At 38.0% G+C, this 26,299-nt stretch overlaps 1 long non-coding RNA gene across 1 annotated transcript in view; it reads right to left on the bottom strand.

Moving 5' to 3' along the window:
* LOC113622716 (uncharacterized) overlaps window positions 1-26,299 on the bottom strand; it is a 367,008-nt gene that overhangs the window by 47,665 nt on the left and 293,044 nt on the right. Inside the window, exon 5 of the long non-coding RNA XR_003433624.1 lies at window positions 24,820-24,940. This is a non-coding gene — a long non-coding RNA (uncharacterized LOC113622716). The remainder of the gene's footprint in view (window positions 1-24,819; window positions 24,941-26,299) is intronic.

Genomic DNA, 26,299 nt, shown 5'->3' with positions numbered 1-26,299 from the left:
TTTTCTGGCTTTGGTGTTGGCCAGTGTTCACCAATTCATATTCTCTCAACTGGTTGCTTGATTAGGATTGAACTGCATTAGGATCAAAGCCCTCACTTTAATCTCTTTGGCAATATTTTCATAACGAAAGAAACAAGGGCTAAACTGGAATAAGTTCAGGCTCAAGAATGACAAAAATGTGATCTATATTAACAACTGAATCATTAGGATGCCATTTACCCTATTAATGCTGAAACTAAAAAAATTTTATTCCAAGAGTTTGTCTTTAAGTTAAATATTAGACTTTTCAAAATGTATATTCTGTCTTAAAATTGTCTATAAATTCAAAGTTGACATCCAAGTTCATGCCAGTAATGCAGCTATTCATATTCTATCATTCATAAAAGAAGTTATATCTTACTGTGAAGTGTTCATGAAGAATGTCTCCAATTTCCTGTATCAGCTGCAAACAAGAGTCTAAGCTCTAATAATTTATGATGAGTCCCTTTGACTTATGGGTTCACCTCAAATTGAAAATAGATTCCTAAATCATTTCATTTAAAAAGTGGCTATTTCCTACGACACTGTATCAAAATGTATTGTCTGTCAGCTCAAGGATCCTTTAACATTTTCTCAAAGTTCGTATTAGTTGGACCATTTCTATAATATTGTTCACTTAGAAATACCCACACAAGGAACTTCTCTAAGGTTTCTCTTTCAGTCATGCTTTTCTCTTAATTCTACATTCTCTGTTCCTCACCAGAGGTATCAGAAATCTAAGCTTTTAGTGAAAAGAAAATGACATTGCCATCTGGAATACATTTGACTAATATCTCTGGAGAATGGGAATTTCAGAAGAGCCTTTTCTTTCTTGTAAATAATTTTTCCTATTTTCCTTTACAAATTAATGACAATAGTTTAAAAAAAGAATTTATTCAAATTTGTATAATACTTTATGCTTCACAGTACCACTTTTACAAACATTATCTCACTTGATCCTTAAAAGAAACTCTAATGGAAGTGGGGTAGGTATTATTGTTTTGCCTATTTAAAGGTGGGAAAACCGAGGCTCAGAAAGATAAAGATCACTTAAGGAGCAGGTGGTGGAGCTGGGATTTGCACCTTGGTCTGAGTCCATATCTGGCGTGGCTGACACTCTATCCCAAAGACAATGTTTCTGCCAATACCAAGGAATAACAGGAGACTCGTAAATAGGCTACAGGAGTTCTCTAGCAACTGAACATTGTACAAAAAAAGGAAGAACTTTCTTACCTTGCTAGTAACTGCTGACTTGTATACTGTAACATTGTCCAGGCAGCCCTGGTACTTGGCACAGATGGTGAGATCTGTACCTAGGCAGGGCAGAGCATTTATCCATCAGCAGAGAACAGTAGGAGCAGGGTAGTAAAACTTGGGGCCAGGTGAGGGAGGCTTATTTATAAGGGCTCCACAGCAGGGGAGCATGTTACCTTATTTAGTGAGATGGTACATGCCGAGCCCGTCTTCTCCCCAGGGTTCACATGCTTCCCAGGAATGTAAGTAATGTCACGTTCAAGTACTGACCATCATGCCTAGCTCAGAACCGCTACTCCTCTCCAGTCGCTAGGTCCTTCCTTCTTTCCTTCCTGCCTCCCTTCCTGACTTTCTTCATTCATTTATTTATTGAGGTATGATTGACATCAAGACCCATTCCTGACTTGAGCAAACCACGACCAAATCCTCTTTCCTTTTGATGGATTTGGCAATTTGAATTCCATCTGGTCATCTCTTCCAGGAGACACTGTTTAAATGCTTTATTTTCCTATGTCAGTCATCAGCTGATGGAAATATAAAAACGAGAGTGCAGTTTAGCTAGCTCAACCCACCAACCACATCTAATTTTTAGCTTTGGCCCAATCAGGACACCCTTGACATTTAGAAGTTGCATTATCAAATAATACTAAATTAAGGATCTGACACAGAGGACCATGTACACCATTTTTCAAATTTTTACAAGATTCATAGATTTGCTTTGGAACTTGTACCCAGATTTGAGGGAAGTTTATGTAGAGCTAGTAGGACTTTGGAGCCAGTGAGAGCCAAATATTTCTCTTTCAGAAGTTTATAAGAATAAACATAGCAAAGACATTCTCCCCTCTCCTCCCAAAACACTCTTCCCACTTTTCTAAGAGTAAGTCAAGAGCATGGATAGGGTTTTATATTTCTTATTATTTCTAGCTCTAGGTCACCTAATTCTCAATACATATGTTCAGTACATATTTCTTAAATAAATTAATTTTTTATTACTATAAATACCTTTTTTCCCCTCCAAATTACTAACTTGCTAAAGTAGGGGAAGCTGAAGTACTATAAAAAATTCCAATGTTATTTCCTTAACTGAAGTTAATGCTGCATAACCTAGACTCTCAGATATAAACAACTTTGGAGGTTGGAGTCCATTATTAACAGTAATGCTACCTTCTATCAAAGTGTGTGGTTGCAGCCTAGTTCTATTGCAAATTGGTGGTAGAAACATCTAGCTATTTAATAAAAATTGGTGCTCCCTCTTTCTTAGTGGAGAGTCATAGTTGAGAAGCAGCTGCCCAGCTAGTGATTAATCTACTCACGCCTTGCATTTGGGTTGGGCTATAGAAAAAGTTTTTATCAAAGGAAAGAGAGCAGAAGTGCTGTGAGTCACTTCCAGGCAAGGCTGTTAAGAAGAAAACACCTGAGAGGACAGTGGACCTTCGTAATGGAATAGCTTAAGTCCTTGAATCTCCTTGTAGAAGAAAACTGCCTTCCAAACAGGAACATACACATTACACTTTTAGATGAGCATAGAATAACCTTATAATGTGCTGAGCCGTTTAAATTTTGGTATTTGTTTGTTGAAGAGCTAGAGTTACATTGCTTCTATGTATCATTTGGAATCAATGTGACTAAAAATTTAAAAATTAGCCATGCAACAATTTCAGGTATCCTTTTTTTAAATTATAAATTTATTTACTTATTTATTTATTTTTATTTTTGGCTACGTTGGGTCTTCGTTGCTGGACGTGGGCTTTCTCTAGTTGCGGCGAGCGTTGTGGTGCACGGGCTTCTCATTGCGGTGGTTTCTCTTGTTGCAGAGCATGGACTCTAGGTGCGCGGGCTTCACTAGTCATGATACGTGGGCTCAGTAGTTGTGGCACGTGGGCTCAGTTGCTATGTGGCATGTGGGATCTTCCTGGACCAGGACTTGAACCCACATCCCCTGCATTGGCAGGCAGATTCTTAACCACTGTGCCACTAGGGAAGCCCAATTTTAGGTATCCTTGAGTGCAGCGCTAAGGGAATCCCTGATACAGCAGGGAGAATATATAAACAGGCTAGGGCAACAGGGATAGAAGGTACCTAAAGGAATCTCTTAAAGTTGTGAAAGAACAGAAGGAAGAGAATTTGATTCAAAAAATATGAGCGAGTTGCTTAGTAAGAACTTTGTCTTTCCACAGATCTTTACTGTTTATGAAACATGATGGTGAGTATAGCATGGACTTGACCACTAGGTTTTGTTTTTTTATCAAAGATGTTTAAGTATTTAGTGACACTTTTTTCCTCCAAATGGAAATATATTCTAATTTTAAAGAAACAGCAAAAATAAGATTCTCTATACAAATTTTTAAATCTGACCTTATTTAAACTCATCTATTGTATAAAGTGAAGATTATCTAATACTATATATTCACTGGTAATTTGCATATATGACTTAAGGTATTTAAATAGCTATATTAGTTATTTCTGTGTCCTGAATGTTCTGAAGAAATTCATTTCAAAGAGTATTATTGCTATTAATGTTTTCTTGCTAGAAAAGCTTAAGGCCTCTCTTGTGAAGCTGTAATATATTACAAGAAGTCTTCCATAATGCAATTCAAAAGGCCCAGTTATTTCCATGGGACAGCAACCATTGTTCACAGTCCCGAAGAAATTTTTCTTCCCAACAATTTTACTTATGATAGAACCATCATTTCTCTCAGAGTGACCCAATACAGTCAGAGCTAGTTTGGTGAAAGAACATTTTAAAAATTATGGCCCCAAATTTTAGTAAAAAAAATGACACTTCTCAGATTTTTGCCCAAGTTTAAAACTGTGTATCTTTGATTTTGCTTTCCTTCCAGTTATAATAATTTCCTAAGGCCAAATAAATGTGGACTTGTGTGCTGAATGTCAGCTGAGTTGTAGAAAGTTGCTGGTAATTCACTTCTTAAAATATTATACATTATTTTTCACTTCTTCTAGAATACTGACTGGGCCTAAGTCCTCTTTATTCATCCTGCTATTAGCTGGAGGCTGATACAGGGTTATATTATGAAGTTTAAAATAACATAGCACATAGAGTGAAATCAGTGTTGTTGAAGACAACAAATAATGCACATATTAATTCGGTTATTATGATTTTCATTTTCATTTTGCCTATCATCCAATTATTGTCACATTTTGCTTCAATTTCAATCCCATTGTGATTTGTTCAGTAACTCTTTTGTTGATACTCTTTTCGGGCGTCTCACTGTTGTGGCCTCTCCCGTTGCAGAGCACAGCCTCTGGACGCGCAGGCCCAGCGGCCATGGCTCACGGGCCCAGCCACTCCGCGGCATGTGGGATCTTCCCGGACCGGGGTACGAACCCACGTTCCCTGCATCGGCAGGCGGACTCTCAACCACTGCACCACCAGGACGCCCGATTCTGAATTTTTGCAATAAGCTCGAATCAGAATTCATCCTGTGGTGATATGATACATTCTGTCGGGAGCTGTGCTCTTTCCTTTCAGGCCTGCAGGCAGAAACACCCACACCAAGAGAGCTCAGCACCCAGCAGTCCAGAGGATTTCCCTCTGGACAGTGTAGATGCCCTTCTTTCTCCTCCCTCTGCATTTCTCCAATGACTTCGACTCATTTGAAACTAGATTTAGGGGCATGCCAGTCAACCGCCTAGGATGTTAGTCTTTAAGGACTACTAGGGCAGCAACAGGATAAATTAGAAACAGGTGCCTGTTAACTCAGGTTTCCACCCGCAGTAGACTAGCAAAATGCAAACTGGTATTACTTTTACCAAGAGGACATACAAACAATCCTGCTTAATGTGCCTATCTATTCTGTTGAATATTCTGAGGAACCTGAAATCAGCAATCATAGCTGACATATCTTAAATAAAGGAATGGCACAAGGTTATTTAGGGTGAACACATGACATATTTTATTATCCAAATGTTGAATGCTTTAATATAGTTCATAGAAAGTTTTCTGGTTAAGAAAATTGACAAAGAAAATAGAAGAGAGAACCAGGATGACAGAAAAGGAGGAAATGCTTTTCTTCTTTTTCCTCTTTAGAAGACTGAATCTGCTTCAATCAGTAGAAGTGAGTTTAGTATGTTACCTTTTTTGGTGTGTAATTTTTGTTAATAGAAAATCAGTTTCTCCTCATCTCTAGTAAATAAATGTTGAATAAGTAGTTGAATCTTGTTGGTTTGAGGGAAACAACATATTAATATGTCTCAGTCCAGTCCTGAAGCATTTCTGGCAATGGGTTCTCCATTTTTATGGGGGTCGCTGTTGTATAGACCTGACTCACTTTTGCTCCCTGATTTCAAACCATATTCATCCTGAAGCTTGAGAATATACACTTTGGTGCTTGGTCTTTACTACTGTATGTGCTCACTGTTTGAATGACGTGAGCAATAGGAACATCAGCAGGATTGTTACAGTAAAGAAATGATGCCCAGTGGGGGTAACAGGTAGACTCAAAAGAGACAATGGTACCCAGTGGACACAGAGGACAGGATATGCCCAGCCAGTATCAGCAACCTGCAGATATTCTGATGTTCAACAGGAGGTGAAGAGACATCTTCCCTCAGTTTTCCAGGCAAAGGAGACCAAAACAGCATGTGAAAATTATTATTGGGTTTGGTTGCAAATTAGAAAAAAACTCAACTAACAGTAGTTTCAACAAATAGTAGTGTATTTCTTACACGCCAAGAATATGGCATGAAAGCTAGCTGCTGCACTGGTTCAGCCACTCAACAATGACATCGAGGACTCAGGCTTTTCCAGCTTCATGTTCTGCCATTCTTAGCAATTTAGCTTTCATCCTCATGTTCATAGCTCATGATTGCTATATGGCTGCTGCTGTTTAGACATCTAATTTACCTCCAAGCCAGGAAGAATGAAAAAGTGAAAGTGACCATGACAGAGCGTGCCTCTTTTTTTTTTTTTTTTTTTTTTTTTTGCGGTACGTGGGCCTCTCCCTGTTGTGGCCTCTCCCGTTGCGGAGCACAGGCTCCGGACGCGCAGGCTCAGCGGCCATGGCTCACGGGCCCAGCCGCTCCGCGGGATGTGGAATCTTCCCAGACCGGGGCACAAACCCGTGTCCCCTGCATCGGCAGGCAGACTCTCAACCACTGCGCCACCAGGGATGCCCGTGCCTCTTTTTATTGAGAAAGAAAAAGCTTTCCTAGAACCACCCGAAAACAAATTTATTCTTGGGTCTCATGGACCACAGCAGTGTCAGAAGACCACCTCTGGCAAAGCTGGGACCAGGCCAGCCATAATTGGCTTAGACTAATCAACTATCCATCCCCGAGACTGAGTACACTGCCATCCCGCACAGTCAGGATTCTTTTAGCCTTGAAGATGAAAGTTGGAGTAAGTAATTAAAAGAGTCTGCCACGGGCTTCCCTCGTGGCGCAGTGGTTGAGAGTCTGCCTGCCGATGCAGGGGACACGGGTTCGTGCCCCGGTCCGGGAAGATCCCACATGCCGCGGAGCAGCTGGGACCGTGAGCCATGGCCGCTGAGCCTGCGCATCCGGAGCCTGTGCTCCGCAACAGGAGAGGCCACAACAGTGAGAGGCCCGCGTACCGCAAAAAAAAAAAGAGTCTGCCACTGCCAGTTGTCATGGGATGAGAGGTAAGTGGGAAGCAAAAGGGGAAATAAGCAGTGGCTATCATCTCATACCTCAAGACCTATCTCTGAGCACACACAGAAGTTATCCACTGGAAGTATCCTAGGGAAAATATGTGGACAAGGTGAGAAACTTCTAGACCACGAGTAATCCTATAATATAGGTTGGGCAAGACTCCTGAATAGTTCTTACCAGTAGTGCATCATATATTAAACTCAGGCTGTAGTGGAGAAGATACAAACAAAAACCATTTTACATGACTTTAAGAGAAGAGGCTTTAATTTTATCCATGGCAGGGGTGATAGTCACATTTCCTCCTTCCCACCACACCACTGTCCCCTCCTGAGAATTTTCAGTTTCACTTTGGTTTGAACTTCAGATTCAAAGACTGCTGATAATTTTAGGATATTCAGTAGAGTATTCATTCTTTTAAGGGTTTGGGCTATTTGGGGATCAACAAAAAGAGGAAAGATCTATTCATTCCATTTGTAAATTTGTGATAGGAAGTACCAAATTAAGAGGATAAAGAGCCAGCCTGGTTTTTTTTTTTTTTCTCCTAATATCAGAGTCACTATCTATAAATACATTTTTCATAGCTTGCAATGAGTAACAAAAAGAATGGATATTTTGAGTTTCTAATTTTCTAGGATAGGTACATTCTTTCATTGTTATTTGAGGATGCATGTTAGTAAAATTGAAAGTTTTTCTGGAATATGATCTTTTTGATCATGAATAGTTGTACTAATCAGCAAGATTTTAGTTTTACTTTTATCTTCTACTGCCTCAGTTTCCTGCTGTTTTGAAGTATATTAGCAGGGACCCTTTCTATTGCAAATTATATTAGTACTATTTATAGTTCAAGTGCAAGGAAAAAAATAATTTATTGCTTCACATAAATGAAAGATCCATGGCTTGATCCAGGGTTTATCTCTATTCTTCTCTGTTTTATATTATGTTTTGACTTCATTTTCTCCTCCTTCAGATGGCCACTTCCATGTAGCTAAAGAAGATGGGAGAAAGCAGCTCTAGTTTATGGTATTCTCATAGCTCTTGATCTGAAAGGAAGAAAGTCCTACTCTCTCCCAATGTTCTTGTATCACATAACAGGGAAGGCGCTGATTGGCCCTGTTTGCACTATGAATCCACCACTGAAGGAGGGAGATAGATAACGCTATTTTTATTGAATGAATCTGGATATTGAGCTTGGACCTGTGGGTAAGGGCAGGTGGTTGTGTTCAATCCACCTAAGCTATATGAAAAGGATGAGTTTCCCAAAGTGAAGGGGATTGGGTTCAATCTACCCAACCTCTATAAAAGGTGGGAGTTTCTCAAAGGAAAGGGTTAGGATTAAGGTTAGGGATAGGGTTAGATTAAAAACAAAGCAAAACAGTAATAGCAACAGATGACTGCTCCTGGAGCAAATCAATATTTCATGGAATCTAATGCCTAAAAATAAAAAGGTATTGTTTATCTTTTGCCTACCTTGAAGAAAATATAATTGCAATCGTTATCAGGAAGTACTAGAAAAACTTTGAAGACATAAAAGACTCTCATTAATTTAGATCAGTTTAGTATAATAATAATATCTACTAGCACTGAATGTCACTCTGGGCTGAGCATTCTATTAGTCATACTTTTTACTTCTGTAATCCTTAGGACAGTTATATTTTTCTAATGAGGAAGTTGAGTCTTATAGAGGTTGAATAAGTTGCTTAAAGTCATGCAGGTACCTAGTGGCAGAGAGATCTTCTGGCTTTAAACATACTCTTTACAATAAGATTCATTATCATGAACTGGTCGAAATCTGTTCATGTTGTCTGAGATGTTCTCAAACATCCTGAAATTGTTCCGTTGCTTTCAAGGGTATCAGCTAACAGCTAAAAAAATGTTACTTAGCAGAAGTCTTTGGTCTCCCTCCTTATTCTATAAATTTTATTTTATATTTACAATTTATAAATTTAATAAATATATGAGAATGAGTGGTAACCACCATATGAATTGCTTTTCTCTAAATTAATACTTAACTATTTGTTTCCTTGAATAATTTAAACATTCTTGCCTACAAGATTAAATTGTACCATCTTTGACACATATTTGTTAAGCTTGAGCTCAGTCCTTGTTTATATTTTCACAAATTTGAAATTAGTGGAAAGAAAATTAATGTTTTTTTCTCTATTAATAAGGCCAAAAATAAGCCAACTTCCTTCTATTAGGATGTGTACAGTGAAGCATTAGTAGAGTCTTGAGGGGAAATACTTGAAAAGATCCAAAATGAAATAATAAATTAATTTAAAAGAGTTCAGTATTAATCTGTAAGACATTCTGCTGTTTTTCAGAGCTTCTTCTTTCAGTTCATCATTCAACAATCAACAAACATATTTTGCTAGTTGTGTGCCAGGCATTGGTACAAGAGCTGGGAAATCAACAAGGAAAAATACGGGTTTCCTTGACTTCAAGAAACTTAGAGTCTAGTCTGAGAGACAGATGAGTAGACACATAACTGAACAGAGGCTGAGGTACACACAATAAGCTATGGGGATCCACAGAAAAGGCTCCTAAGACAACTTAGGTGATCAGGATTGTGTTGGAAAAGCAATCACAAAGCTTCTGGGGAAGCTTGGTTCCTGAAGTGAGTTGTGAAGGATAAATATAAGCAGCATATGATAAGAGGGGATGGAGACAGAAAGGGTTCCAAACAGAATAGGCAGTGTGTACTAGGTCCACATCACCAAGAGGAGAGGCAGATGGAGGAAGGGGTGGGAGGGATATATTTAGAAATCTAGAAATAGTTCAGTATAATTTGGGGTGGAATGTGGTAGGGAGACAAGTGGGGATTGATAGGAAAGAAGTATTTGAGTTCCATCCCACCAATACGAGTAGGTAGTTTTGAACCTGATTTGCCTATAAGTAGAGAGATTCTACCATCTAAAGAAACAGGAGGCAGCACAACATGCAATCCAAGAGGCAAGGTTCCAAGAACAGCCAAAGTCAATAACAAGAGGACACTAGCCAATGTCAGGAGATGTGCAAAGCTGTAACTGGGGAAAGGAAATGAACGAAAACTGGGGGAAGAAAGTTATGGGAATAAGAAAGGCATAAAAGGAACAGCTGGTGGAGCATTCTAACCAAGAGTACCAAATAGCTCCTTGATTTATTTTTCCTTTGGAGGCCCACAGACTCTTAAAATTCTGTCTTTCACCTGATAAAATACACAGAAGATACACATACTTGGCTACCAATATGGAGAATGGCTGTCAACTACAACCAGGAAGGATTACAGGATCTCATTCCTCCAAAGGTGAACAGTGCTCTAAACAAGGCTGAGGGCAGGGAAAGGCAGAGCTATTTTAGACTCCTTAGCCTTCTCCTCTCTGACAAGAAATTGTGTTAGTACCCTTGGAAGGCTATAAATAGCATTCTCTAATGAAGAAGGAAAAAAAGACAGAATCACACATTTCCCTGCTGTACTTAGGGAAACACAATGCTAATGCCCCTGGATATAAACAGAACTCTCAGAAATAAAAAGTACTTCCTTGTTTATGGGAGACTGTGAAAGAGACTCATACACTGTTAAGATTATGGTCATGTTTACCACTAGTAGATTAAATCTTAAGAGGATTTTATTGATATAGGAATAGCCTAACACATAAAGAAAATATGTGGGAAATACGTCTGAAAATGAGCACTTCCAGATATGTTCCATGCCATTGTTCTACTCATGTGACTTGTTCCAGAAACATATTTAAGCCAGTCATAGGAAATTACAGCCACTCCCTTTTGGATTGGCCCAAACCACCTTCTAGTTCTTTAGCAAGGTTACTGATGAACTGGTACTCAACCCAGGCCCATCTTTCTCTGAAAACACAAATGGATATGGTCCCCTGGGTTGATATCCTTGATGCTCTTTCTTGGATGTGATTTTGGTACTTGCTGCCAGTCTTGCATACCCCACTGCTGATGAGAGGGTAAATGATGACCTCGACACGAATTTATTCTGGATAAGCATAACCCTTTCCTCCTCCCCTCCTTCCTCAAGAGGAAGATTACACAATCCGATATGACTAAAGGTGTCCGGTTTGACCATGAGGCAGTTAAAAAGTTGGTATTAATAGACAAAATGACTACAGAGAGTCCCTGATTCTCAAAAAAAAGTCCCTGGCCCTATACCTTCAAAAGTGCATTGTCCATGTTAGTCTCCCATTGGTTACAAACAACAAAGAAAGTGAGTAAACTTTCTGGGCGGGCGGGAAAAGCATTCCGTATTCTCTTTCAAGGTATGTAGATAAGGTGTGAAAAGAGTTCTTACACAGTACAAAATACATTAACCATAAAAGGAAAAAAATATACGAATTGAACTACATTAAAATTAAGAATTTCTGTTCATCAGATGACACCGTGAAGAGAGAGAAAAAGACAAGTCACACACTGGGAGAAGATACAACTGTAACTGGCAAAGAGCTAGTATCCAGAATGTATAAAATACTCTCACAATTCAATAAGTAAAAGCATAAATGATGAAATAAAAAATGGACAAGATACTTGAACTAACATTTCACTAAAAAAGATATACAAGATATTCAACTTAATTAGGCATCAGAGAAATGTAAACTAAAACCAGATGAGACACCATCACACACCTTCCTGAGGGCTCAAATTAAAAGGACTGATAATAACATGTGTTGGTGAGGATGAAGTGCAGATACATACACTGCTGATAAGAACAAAAATCATACAACCACTTTAGAATGCTATTTGGTAGTCTCTGTTAGTATATTATGAATATAAGCACACTGTATGGTCTAGCAATTTCACTCCTAGACATACATCCAACAGAAATGCACACATATGCACACCAAAAACCATATATAAGTATGTCTATAGCAGCATTATTTGTAATCTCCAGAGTTTATAAAAAATAATGTGAATTTAGAAATTGTGGTATATTTATAATGGTTAATTGGACAAATATTATGTTGAGAAGAAAAAAAGCCAGATACAAAACAATAATACAAAAAATAAGGGGGAAAAGTTGTCTATGGTATTATAAATTAGGATGAGGGACTTCCCTGGTGGTTCAGTGATTAAGAATTAGTGCTCTCACTGCCAGGGCCCTGGGTTCGATCCCTGGTTGGGGAAGTAAATTCCCTCAAGCTGCGTGGCACAGTCAAAAAAAAAAAAAAAAGAAAGAAAGAAAGAAAGAAATTAGGATAATGATTGCTATGTTATGAGTGAATATGAGAAGATATGAGTGAGGCTTCTGGGGTGCTGGTAATATTTTGTGACTAGGTGGTGCTTACATGTGGTGATTATTTTGTGATAACTCATCTAGCTATGTACTTATTTGTATTTTTTTCTGTATATATATAGTACTTCACTTAAAAAAAAAAAGTTTAAGAAGTGCATGTAAGTAGCTTGACCCTCAGTTATTATTTAAATAATTCCTTGGACTTCTGCCATCCAATGCTCACTTGCCAAATACGGTTGTGTCGGCAGTGCTGACAGAACTAGAGCAGGAGAGAGGATCCCTACATAGTTTGGCCCGAGGCTAGTTGGGACTCTTTGACCTTCGGGGGGAAGGTGATGGTTAACTGTCAAATTAACATCTATATTTTTAAACTTTAACTTATAAAAAGGGAAATATGGCTTAATTATATCCCTAATGAAATGTCATGCAATGTCTTGGTAAAGACATGGATGTTGAATCTATGTAAAATGAAAATTGCCTGACACTGTTAAAATACATATAATTTTGCTTGTGGCATAGAAAGTGCCACAGTTTCCCAGAACTAAGTAGATAAAGAATGTGTGTGATATCAGGGAAATAACTGGGCCCTGGTGGGATTGATCTATGGACAAGGCAATCAGTCTGTTTCCTAAGATAATTTTCATGTCTCCAAGGTAACATCACATGTTTAGCATAGCAAAAATATAAACAGATTGTTCTAGTTTACAGATGAGACATTTAAAAAGCTTAAATTGCCATCTACTTATTTAGTTATGAAATCATAAATTATTAGATAAAAAGGCTGAATTCAGAAGCTATGTATCACCTTCAGGGTCAAGTCATACTGCTCAGCGCGGAATATAAGTTTCATCATGATTTGCTTCTTGCAAACTTCTCCATCTTCCCACCTTCATCTCTGCCCACTCCATCCTCTCTTGACCCACTGCATACTCCAGTAGTTGCTAACTACTTCTAATTACTGAATATTTGCTCTTCCAAACTTCGAGACTTTGTGCATGCTCTTAACTCTGTACTGAAAAGCCCTTCCCTTAACTATCTGCCTGGAAATTTTGTATTCATCCTTTAAAAACTTCCTCAGTCTCAGAGATTAAACACTCCTTACTCTATTCTAACTGCAAACCATTTCTGTTTCCATTACTGATCTTATGATACTATTTTTTTCCTTCTCTCCTTTGATATTTAGAATTCCTTGAAGATATGGGTTACATTTTATGCATCTCTATACACCAACTCCTGTTGTTCCAACATCTGGAGCATGGATAATGCTAAAGGAATATTTACTGAATGGAATTGAAAACAATTTGCTCTTTCACAAGCAATTTGCGAAAGAAGAAATTCAAATGGCCAATAAGCATATTAGGAAATCCCCAATCTCATTATTATTTAAACAACTGAAAGTTGAAATAATATACATTATTTTCTTCCTTACAGTTAAACACCTAAAAATATTATAATACTTGGGCTATTGCTGATGCACTCAGTTTGTTACCTCTTATCAAGTGCTTTTAAAAAGTTTATAAAATTTGACCTGTACCAAAAAAAAAAAAAAAGGGGGGACTTCCCTGGTGGTCCAATGGTTAAGACTCCACACTTCCAGTGCAGGGGGCACGAGTTCAATCCCTGGTCGGGGAACTAAGATCCTACATGCCGTGCAGTGCGGTCAAAAAAAAACCAAACAAACTTTGACCTGTAAATATATTACTAGATGTCCATTCTCATGAAACAATCCAACAATGTGTATATATTTATACACTAATATATATTTACAGTGTTATTTATAATAAAGAAAATGGAATATAAGCAAAGGGCCCAAAATTAAGGGAATAATTTAATCCCCTTAAATAATTGTGATACATCTCTATTGCTGAAAAGAAACACTTGTGCTAAACTCCATGACAGCAAACCAAAGCTTAATTGCAGTTTCAGCCACGCCCAGGAACATGACCTTTACCAGTTAATCTGGAATTAGCTGATCAGCACTATTGAGGTAATCTGCCTGAGGGACCCCTGCCCTTCCCCTAAAGGAAGGTCACTTTGCCTGAAATAATCCTTTCTTTTGTTTATGACTTCCTTGTCCCACCCTCTTTGTGCCCTTAAAAACCTTCCAGTTTGTACAGCTCCTCAGAGCTCCTTTCTACTTTCTTGATGGGATGCTGCTTGATTCATTGAATAAAGTCAATTAGATCTTCAAATTTACTTGGTTGGATTTTGTTTTTTAACAGTGGAAAATGGTGCTTTACAGTGTGTTTAATGACATGGAAAATGTGTATAATATAAAGTTACCCCCCCAAAACGAGATACCAAAATGCATATGTATATACAGTATCATTTCAATTGCATAAAGAAAACTTTTGATTAAAAGATTAAAGGAAAAATACACCAAAAAGATAGCTGTGGTGCTATCTTTGAAGTTAAGAAAAATATTTTTGCTTTCATAAACTTTCCTCTAGTTCCTAAATTCCTGTAACAGTCTGGAGAAAAAAGAATTCCCCTCAATTATGCTTCTTATATATAAATTAAAAACAAAACAAAATCATTTTTAATTTGAATAAACTCTAGATAGGGCATGCCTAATTATTAAAAATTCTAAAACACAGAAAATATTTTAAAATCATTTTTTATTACTGTCCAATGATCAGATAACTTGAATTGATCACTAAGAGGTGGAGCATTTCCCAGAGAAGGGAAGAATGTGAATCATCAAATATTTCTGAATCTGGAACCAGGTGGTGGGACAAACTCTCTCACATATTTCCTTAGTTATCTGCCATGGAAATACTACAGAGCAGATATCATTATTCACAGAATCACTCTAGTATATGACAAAGTCAGATTTTGATTCCAGGGCTATCTGCTAAAAAAGTATCATTCATTCTATTGCAATTAACACTCTAAGCAAAATAAGAGTTCACAGCCTGCTTTCATGAAGAGATAAAAATTATTTTTAGTGAGTCATACAATTTGTTTACTTAAAGCTTTTTATTAAATAGATTGAATTTGCTTCCTGACTCATAATTTATGCAAACCTTTTCATCAAGGGAAACCCCACTAGACGATGAATGCCTTGAAAGTAGGGACCACCTTACAAGCACTGTGAGTATGTTTTCCTCAGCCCAGCCTACGGTCAGAAGCACCTGTAGGGATTCAGTAAGTATGTGATGAATTAAATTAATCAGACCCTTCAGCAGGAACTTAAATCTTTCCAAGACAAAGTTACCCCAAATTTCAAATTAGGTCAAATTATAAAAATGAGGTGTTATTGTGTTTCATGCACACTTTTGTGAGCACCATTCTTAACCCTGACTGCAAGTTTTACTGTCAAGAGATAGGTCTCCCTTAAGATTTTAGTGCAGTGATTAAAACCCTCTCTTTCAAGATCTATGAAAAATTACAACACCCTATTTTAGGAGCAAGGATTAAGGGTTATTGACTTTAGTCTCTTCTAGAAACACTTGTTCACTGATTTTTGTGGTCATTACTACAAACTCTATCTTGTCAGGGGACCTCAAAGTGACTGAGATTTCAGAGAAACAATTCTTGACAAATATGAGCTTTGAGAACTGCCCCCTTTTGGTCAGCTTTGGGTTCTGTGCTGCTTTTGATGAAGGTTACTGAAATTAAAGACGCGCCAAAGATAAGACTTGGTAGCCAAATTCTCTTCAGACTCATTAGTTTCTTTATCTTTCTAGGAAAGCAATGCTTTGAGGAATATTTGTAAATGGGGAAGGGGGAAAAAGATGTCCTGAGCTCCTACTATGAATCAGGCATTGTATATACATTATTGCATTTGGAATCACAAAATTCCTATGAAGTAGGTATCCTTCATATTGCAGATGAAGAAAGCAAAAGTTAAAATAATCACTCAAGGACTCACAGCTAATAAAAGATTGAACAGAGTTTCTGAATTGTTTCTTTGCTGTCATATATACTCTCTGCCCTCTCTCTGGCTCGCTGTCTATTAGCAGAAACTATATTTCCCAGGTTCCTTTGTTGTGCCTTTTGGATGTATTCAGCCAAGGGGTAGGAGGGTAGGGACCTGGTGGAGAAGAAACTAAGTCCCCAGAGTTTATGAATAACTCTTTATCCAAAACTATATTCCCTTTCTTGTCCCGCCTCTGTTCCCCTCAGGATTGAGAAGTATTGAAGAAAAGGGGGGACTGAAACCAAGCAGGAACCTGTGAGGCCTTCCCAGGTACAAACACCCCTGTGCCTCCCTCCTCCCCCGCTTCTTGTTTGACCTTCCCTGAGATCCAAAGAGCAGACTCAAGCAGTTAATGATTAGGACAATAGAGCCACAGGACTCCTAGTTCCAACTGAAGAGATACAGATAACAATCTGATGCATATCTTTGAGTTGTTCTGCAGAAACTAAGACCCCCACCCACTGGAGGATGGTGCCTACATGTTGCCTGCAAACACACGGACCCCAGACTGGTTGGAACCAGAAGATTGATGATTAAGATTCCCCAAATATCACTCTGTTACCTCACCATCAACCAATCAGAAGGATGTCCATGAACTGATTAGGCACCCTGCAACTCTCACCCCTAAATTGTTTTTAAAAACCCTTCCCTAAGAGCCATCAGCATCTTCTGAGCATTAGCTGCCTATTCTCCTTGCTTGGTGCCCTGCAAATAAACACCATATTTTCCTTCACCACAGCCTGGTGTCAGTAGATTGGCTTTGCTGCATGTTGGGTGAGTGAACCCAAGTTCGGTTCAGTAACAGAGACTAGGAGGCCACAGAAAAGTAGACAGGATAGTCCTACTCCTTGCTTTGCCTAGGCTAACCTTTCCAGAAGCAGCTCCAGCTCCTTGGTGGCTCCAGGTCTAATGGGTCTAGCTATAGCTCTAGCTCCCATTAGATGGCCTCAGTTTGGGGCTCTGATAATCCACCTCCTCCCTGCCGCTTTAGTCTTAGGGGTTGCTGCTTCTTGTTCTTGCAAATCTCTGACTTGCCTGCCCTGCCCCCTTTCCCATCAGCTTCTCAGCCCTTTCAGCAACTGTATAAACAATATTCTGCATGAAAACTCTAGCATTAAAAAAAAAGAAGGAAGGAAGGAAGGGAAGGAGGGAGGGAGGGAGGAAAGAAGGGAGAGAGGGAGGGAGGAAAGAAGGAAGGAAGGAAGGAAGGAAGGAAGGGAGGGAGGAAGGGAGGAAGGGAGGAAAGGAGGAAACACCTGGATTGGTTTCTCTGCACTTAATTCATCCTTGACTGATAAAGATTCAAATTTGAATCTGTTTGATCCCCTTGCACGACCAACAGAAAGGTGATTTTTTTTTAAGATAATGAGTGGTCCCACATTAACATGTAACAAGAATTTCTGTCTCTGACTCCATTTCATATATCCCAAGACTATTCAATGTCTTGTCACTATTTAAAACTATTTTTAAATAGTTTTTTTTTTAAACATCTTTATTGGGGTGTAATTGCTTTACAATGGTGTGTTAGTTTCTGCTTTATATGTAACTGGAAACTATTACTGACGCAGCTATGTTCAAGATGTTTGTATATAAGTTAGTTACTGAAGTGTGGGCTGGATTTTGGCAGAGAAACATATGGAGCCCAAAAAGTATACCACGTAACCATGGATTTTAATGTTTTATTAAAACTCATTTCCCTTTGTCCACCAGTCCTGCAATTTGTCAAACTGTCAGATGCTGAACTTGAAACTTTTGCTACATGTTTTTAAAAAGGAGACTGAACATTCTCAATTGTCTAACCCACAAGCAATCTAAACTATGTTCTCCAGGCTTTAGAATGCTTTCAGGCAAGTGAAGATGCTCCTTTTCCTGAACTGTATATTATAACCAATTTGTTGAATGAGCCAAACTCAGGAGTGTGCCAGTAGAAACCAACCTATTTTTCTTCCCTTTTTCTTCAAGCCATTCAACAACCTGGTTTCCCCTCACGATTAGGATAATATGTCCCCCAAGTCCCATAGCTTCTTAGTTAATTTATGTGCATGGTGTAAGATAATGGTTCAGTTTCATCCTTTTGCATGTGGATATTCACTCTTATATGACACACAGATACTTCCTTTGTTTTCATATTAAAAAGCCCACTCAATGCACCCCAAGCCTAATTAATCACAAAATCCTTCCATTAATTAATTTAACAACTATTTACCAAACACCTATTTACCTGGTAGTATTCTAGGTTCTGTAGTTATAGCAGTAAATAAATCAGACAGAAAACCTTCCTCTCATGCAGTTCATGTTCTGGTGGGAAGATAGACAATACACACATGAAAAGTAAGCAAAATATAGAGCTTGCTAATGATAAGTGCTAAGAGGGCTGAATTTTATTGATAGATAGGTTGATGATGATAAGGGGGGCTTTTCAAAGTTTTCAATACCTCACTCCCAGTTGATGACCTTGCTTTCTATTTGCCTGAGAAAATTGAAGAAATCAGGCAATAACTTTTACAAACTCTCATCACTGCATCAACCCACCTATCAACGTCTATGCCCATATACTCTGCCTTCTCTCCTGTTAATTTGGAAGAACTATCAACAGTCCTAGATAAATACAACCCCTCCACTTGTGCACCAGATCCAATCCCCTCTTGCTGACTCGAGAACACTGCTTAGTCACTCTCCTCTCTCTTTCCTGTGTCATCAATTTTCTCTTGCTCAGTGGCATGCAAACATCTCTCATCTTAAAAATCCTCTTAGCGTCCACTTCTGCCTCCAGCAACCACCCCATTTTCTTTTAGAGCAAAACCCTTTCCTTCTCTATACTCTCTACCCTCAATGACTCTTTCCCTGTTCTCTTTAGAGTCTGTTCAAATTAGGCTTTTCTTCCCACCCCTTCACTGATATTGAAAGGTCACCAACAATCTCCATGTTGCTAAATACAGTGGTTATTTGTCCACTCTCATCTTGCTTCTTCTTCACCACCATTTTACAAAGGCCATCAGTCCAGCTCACTGAAACACATTCTTCACTTGACTTCCAGGACACACTAGCCTGGTTTTCCTTCCCTATTTCTGGAAGCACCTTCTTAATCTCCTTTATGTTTTCTCCTCATCAACCCATCATCTAAACACTGGAAGGCCCCATGTCTCAGTCTCTGAACCTCCCTTTTTTTCTATCTAGCCTAGGCTAGGTCTCATCTAGCCTCCCACTAATATCCAGAAGACTCCAAAATCCATATCTCCAGCCTTAAATTTTATTGTATTTTATTTATTTTGGGGGAAGTAAATTTTTCTCACTTTTACTTATACTTTCCCCAGATTTATTGAAATATAATTGACAAATAAAATTGCATAAATTTAAGGTATACAACATAATGATTTGATATACGCATATTGTGAAATGACCACCAGAATAAAATTAGTTAACACATTCATCACCTTACATAGTTACCTTTCTCTGTGTATATGGTGAGATCATTTAAGATTTACTCTTATTAGATTTCAAGTATACAATATAGTATTATTAACTATAGTCACCAGGCTGTACATTAGATCCCCAGAACTTATTCATCTTATAACTGAATGCTTATACCCTTTGACCAACATCTTCCCATTTCCCTCAGCCCCCAGACCCTGTCAACAACCATTCTATACTCTGTTTCTATAAGTTTGATTTTTTTTTAGATTCCACATATAAATGACATCATACAGAATTTGTCCTTCTCTGTCTGTCTTATTTCACTTAGCATAATGCCTTCAAGTTTCATCCATATTGTTGCTAGTAGCTGGATTTCCTTCCTTTTTATGGCCTTTTAGTTTGATGGAGTCCTACTTATTTATTTTTGCTATAAGACCCACATCAAGATTTTTCCCTATGTTTGCTTCCACTTTTATGGTTTCAGTCCTTAATGCATTTTTAGTTAATTTATGTGCATGGTGTAAGATAATGGTTCAGTTTCATTCTTTTGCATGTGGATATTCAGTTTTCCCAACACCATTTATTTATTCTGAAGATTTATTTATTTATTTATTTTTAATTTTTTAAAATTTATTTTTTTTGCCATTGAAATTAACATACCTTTTGATCCCTTAATTCCATTTGTGGCATTAAAATAATAATGTAAATTTTATTTATTTATTTATTTATTTATAACATCATTATTGGAGTATAATTGCTTTACAATGGTGTGTTAGTTTCTGCTTTATAACAAAGTGAATCAGCTATATTTATACATTTATCCCCATATCCCCTCCCTCTTGTGTCTCCCTCCCACCCTCCCTTTCCCACCCCTCTAGGTGGGCACAAAGCACTGAGCTGATCTCCCTGTACTATGCAGCTGCTTCCCACTAGCTATTTTACATTTGGTAGTGTATACATGTCAATGTCACTCTCTCACTTCGTCCCAGCTTACCTTTCCCCCTCCCTGTGTCCTCAAGTCCATTCTCTATGTCTGCGTCTTTATTCCTGTCCTGTCCCTAGGTTCTTCAAAACCACTTTTTTTTTTTTTTTAGATTTCATATATATGTGTTAGCATATGGTATTTGTTTTTCTCTTTCTGACTTACTTCACGCTGTATGACAGTCTCTAGGTCCATCCACCTCATTACAAATAACTCAGTTTCGTTTCTTTTTATGCCTCAGGAATATTCCATTGTATATATGTGTCACAGTTTATTCATCCATTCATCTGTCGATGGACACTTAGGTTGCTTCCATGTCCTGGCTATTATAAACAGAGTTACAATGAACATTGTGGTACATGATTCTTTTTTTTTTTTTTCCGCACGCGGGCCTCTCACTGTTGTGGCCTCTCCCGTTGCGGAGCACAGGCTCCGGACACGCAGGCTCAGCAGCCATGGCTCACGGGTCTAGCCGCTCCACGGCATGTGGGATCCTCCTGGACCGGGGCACGAACCCGTGTTCCCTGCATAGGCAGGTGAACTCCCAACCACTGCGCCACCAGGGAAGCCCGATTCTTTTTGAATTATGGTTTTCTCAGGGTATATGCCTGGTAGTGGGATTGCTGGGTCATATGGTAGTTCTATTTTCAGTGTTTTAAGGAAACTCCATACTGTTCTCCATAGTGGCTGTATCACTTTACATTCCCACCAAGAGTGCAAGAGAGTTCCCTTTTCTCCACACCCTCTCCAGCATTTATGGTTTGTAGATTTTTTGATGATGGCCATTCTGACTGGTGTGAGGTGATACCTCATTGTAGTTTTGATTTGCATTTCTCTAATGATTAGTGATGTTGAGCCTCCTTTCATGTGTTTGTTGGCAATCTGTATATCTTCTTTGGAGAAATGTCTATTTAGGTCTTCTGCCCATTTTGGATTGGGTTGTTTATTGTTTTTGATTTTGAGCTGCATGAGCTGCTTGTAAATTTTGGAGATTAATCCTTTGTCAGTTGCTTCATTTGCAAATATTTTCTCCCATTCTGAGTGTTGTCTTTTTGTCCTGTTTATGTTTTCCTTTGCTGTGCAAAAGCTTCTTTTAAGTTTCATTAGGTCCCATTTGCTTATTTTTGTTTTTATTTCTCTTCCTCTAGCAGGTGGGTCAAAAAGGATCTTGCTGTGATTTATGTCATAGAGTGTTCTGTCTATGTTTTCCTCTAAGAGTTTTATAGTGTCTGGCCTTACATTTAGGTCTTTAGTCCATTTTGAGTTTATTTTTGTGTATGGCCAACACCATTTATTGAAGATAAGCTCCTTTCTCCATTGTGAATTCCTGACACCCTTTCAAAGATGTTGACCATACATGCATGGGTTTATTTCTGGGCTCTCTATTCTGTTCCATTGGTCTACGTTTCTGCTTTTAGGCCCATCCAATATTGTTTTGACACAGACTTTCCTTGACTCATGATGGGGTTACTTCCTAAATAACTTTTCCCAATACTATTTTCGTTGTAAGTTGAAAATATTGTTAATTGAAAATGATTTAACACACCTAACCTTCCAAACATCATAACTTAACCTAACCTATCTTAAATGTGCTCAGAACACTTACATTAGCCTACATGGGCAAAATCATCTAACACAAAACCTGTTTAATAATAAGGTGTTCAGTATCTCATGCAATTTAGTGAATACTATACTGAAAGTGAAAAACAGAATGGTTGTATGGGTACAGAGTGGCTGTAACTGTATTGGTTGTTTACCCTGATGATCAAGTGGCTGACTGGGAGCTGCCCAGCATCACGAGAGAGTATCCTACTACATTTTGCTAGCCTGGGAAAAGATCAAATTTCAAAGTTCAAAGTATGGTTTCTACTGAATGCATATTGCTTTCACACCATTGTAAAGCTGAAAAATCCCAAGTCAGACCATGGTAAGTCAGAGACCATTTTTTCTATGGCTTTGTAATATAGTTTGAAATTAGGAAGTGAGATACCACCAAGCTCTGTTTTTCTTTCTCAAGATTGTTTTGGCTATTCAGGATCTTTTTTGGTTCCATGCAAATTTAGGGTTTTTTCTTCTATTTCTGTGAAAAATTCCTTTGGAATTTTTATTATGCAGTGCATTGACTCTGTAGATGGCTTTGGGCAGTGTGGACATTTTAATAATATTAATTCTTCTAATCCATGAACATGGGATATCTTTCCATTTTTGTTTCTTCTTCCATTTCTTTCATCAGTGTCTTATAGATTTCAATGTAGAGATTTTTCACCTCCTTGGTTAAATTTATTCCTAAGTATTTTATTGTTTTTGATTCTATTGTAAATGGGATTTTTAAAAACTTTTTTCAGATAGTTTGTTGTTAGTATATAGAAACACAAATGATTTTTGCATGTTGATTTTGTGTCCTGTAGCTTTACTGAATTTGTTTATTTAGCAGTTTTCTGTGTAGTCTTTAGGACTTCATATGTATAATAAGATCATGTTATCTGCAAAGAGAGACAATTTAACCTCTTTGTTTCCAATTTGTATGCCTTTTATTTATTTCTCTTGCTTAAATGCTCTGACTAGAACTTCCAGTATTCTGCTGAATAGAAGTGGTGAGAGTGGGCACCCTTTAGCCTTAAATTTTATATTCATAAATCCAACTCCCTATTCAACATCTTCACCCAAATTCCCAATTGACATCTCCAAATTAACAGGTCTACCTCAGAGTTCCCTTTTCCATCCCAAAATGTTCCAATTAAAGTTTTCCTCTCACCTTAGTGTAGGCCTCCTTGAGAGGAGGTAATGATATAGTTGGCATATTTTCTTTCCTCATTCTACTTCCTCCCCACTGTCCAGTTCCACTCCAGGATTGAACAAGGGAGGGAGGAGAGGAAAAGTGGCGGGAAAGACTCTCCCTGACTATCATGTATCTCTTGCTCTGTAATCTGAAAATTTAGTACAGTATTTTATAATACATTTTCAAAAAGAAAATGAATTAGGGGATAGAAGATGAGAAACAGAGGAACCAGCAAATAAGTTATTGCCACAATTCATGTGAGAAATAATGGTAGCCCAAACTAAGGAATAGTCATAGGAAGGGAAAAAAGTGGACAGGATGGTGAAGTTTTCAGGCAGTAAATTAGCCAGAAGTTGATGGTTGATTGGAAGTAACGAGTGGAGTGGGAAAAGTCAGAATGATTTTTAGGTTCTAACTTTGGAGTCTGGGTGGATACTAGTGACACTGAGATACAGAATACATGGAAAGCACACAATTTTGGAGAAACAGGAATAAATGGTTCAATTTCAGTCATATTGCAAGCTCATGTCTAATTGATACAAGAAGAAACTGGAGAAAGTGTTCATGTAATTTAAATACAGACGATAATTTTTCAAAATATGAAAGAGAGTATGTCTGCACAATAACATGGTTGGAAGGCCTGAACTTTGCATTGAACCAAACTAAGGACCATCAAATATAGAGTACCTCTGTTTCCTACTCCTGATGGAAGAAACACACTTGAAACAAAAAAAAAACACCATTATAATCATTATATAGCTGCGGGGAAAAGGAAATGGGCTGGTTGGCATAATATTTTGCTGTAGAAATAAAGATGTGGGTGGTCTGCCCATGATCACAACCTTTTAAGACCTACATTGGGTTTAATGCCTTTCTGTAATCCAAGCCCTTGCATAAACCTGCCATCTTTTCCTTATAAATCCTACCCACTCCAATCCCAACCCCCACAACTTACTTCCAAAGAAAATGGTATGTATTTAGGGCAGTCAGTGAATAATAGCAAAAGTAATACCAGTGAGTCTTCCTGACAACAGCAGTTTTGGAGGCTTTAGGGCCAGTGAAGCCACAGGGAAGCTGAGCTGGAGACAGCTTTGGATAATGAATCATTATCAAAAGTGTGAGCTAAATGCTGATTGCAAAAACCTTATTACTGTGATGTTACAACAATCTCAGATGACAGGTGGAGCTTACAATTTCTGGCTGAAGACAGTTCAATTTTTCAGTTATAAATTGAGCAAATTTGATGTGGACATCACTGTAAAAGGATACATGTGGAACCCCAATAGGTTATTATTACAGTGACTTTTTTTCGGGCAGTAAGATTCACTTTATCATCAGAATTTTACAGCATACGGAGACCCTGTATAGTGAACCTTCTCCACACACAGAAACTTTCTGGAATTTGACTAGTTTAACTTACTAAAAGTTCAGCTTTTATATTTATGGTAAACAATACCAGTATTAAAACCCTACAATTTGGCCGAAGCCTGCGTTTACAGTCTTAACTCTTTACTTACCTTCCTCAAACTCACACTTCAGGTGAAATGTTCTGCTTACTGCCCTCTGACCCTGGATTGCATTTTCCTTACCCCATTCTGGTCTTCTCTTCTTTGCTGAGCTCTTTGAAATCCAGCTCAACATCCTGACTCTTCTTCCATAAAACCTTGCTTGACTCTATAGTTTGAAGTGATTCTCACTCCTTCTGAATTCCTATAACAAATAGAGTAATTTATGGGAAATTTTTGTAAATAGTAACACACTTAAAATATGTTTTATATATTGTTATGACACTTAGTGTCTCACAATTCTATTGGGAATTATTTTTCTGTTTTTGAACTTTTATTCACCTGTGTTCCAGGGGAGCCCAAGACTACTGTCAGGTTTAATGACTTACCAGAAGAACTCAGAACTCAGTAAAGCTGTTATATTCATGGATAAAATTTATTACAGTGAAAGGATACAGATTTAAATCAGCAAATGATGCATAGAACAGAGTCCAGGAGAAACTAGGTGCAAGTTACCCTCTCCCATTAAAGTTGTACAGACAGCACTTAATTCTCCAGTTAACAACGTGTATGATGTATCTTGTCAACCAGAGAAGCTCACTAGAACCTTGCTGTCCTAGGTTTTTATTGCGGGTTGGTACATAGGCATTCCATGCTTACACGACTGTAAGTCTCCAACCTCTCCCCCACACCCCAGAGGTCAAATTGACACAGCATGGCCCAGCGTCGCAGGAGAACAAAAACGGGTAATCGCTATAAATTTCATTGTTAGCATGAACTATCTTGTATAGCCCAAGGTCTCAGGTATACAAAGATACTCTTTTCAGGCAAAACATTCCAAGGGCTCAGAGATTGTCTCCCATGAGCTAGTCAAGGGCCAGTGCTTTCTCTGGAATGTGCAGGATTTGAACATGCCAAGCCCACTGGCTATATATCTTGTTTGGTAATATTCAGCTGTCCAAACATATTTTATGATTCTTGGGTGTCAGTGTAGAACAGGATCCATATGGTCTCCTTTGTATTTAGTTATTACTCAATAAATATTTGCATCTTTTGCATCATTATGCATCTTATATTCATTACACTTCATATACCAAATACATCATTCAGCTTCTGTTACAGCTTTTCTCTGCAGAGTAACACAAAGAATGTTGATTCTTGGCCAGATTCTCCTCTTTATCACAATGACATATTTCTATAGATATTTCATCTAAAAATCATGCAGCTAGAACTACTGAGCGACATTTTTCAATAGAAAGTGGGGATATGAAATGTGTAGAGTGCCCATTTGCATTGTAAAACTAGAAGAAATAAATTTGAAACCTGAGCTCTATGAGGCCTGATGAGTCCCCCATCTACTTAGAATAAGGATGTTGAAGTTGCATATATGTTTTGGGAATTTGTAAAAAAAAAAAAAAAGATCAAGTGGGAATTTGTAAAAAAAAAAAAAAAAAATCCCACCCATTAAAAGCAGCCACAGTTAATATTTTTAAAGTAAGAAAAAAAAAAAACACAGAATGACTAGCTTTATGGGAACAAATATGTTTTAGCTAAAAATACTATT

This window comes from Aethalodelphis obliquidens, unplaced genomic scaffold, assembly GCF_003676395.1.
Source record: "Aethalodelphis obliquidens isolate GAN/ISIS:26980383/991018 unplaced genomic scaffold, ASM367639v1 scaffold1, whole genome shotgun sequence".
NCBI lineage: Eukaryota > Metazoa > Chordata > Mammalia > Artiodactyla > Delphinidae > Aethalodelphis > Aethalodelphis obliquidens.
This window is presented reverse-complemented; position numbering and strand designations above follow the sequence as displayed.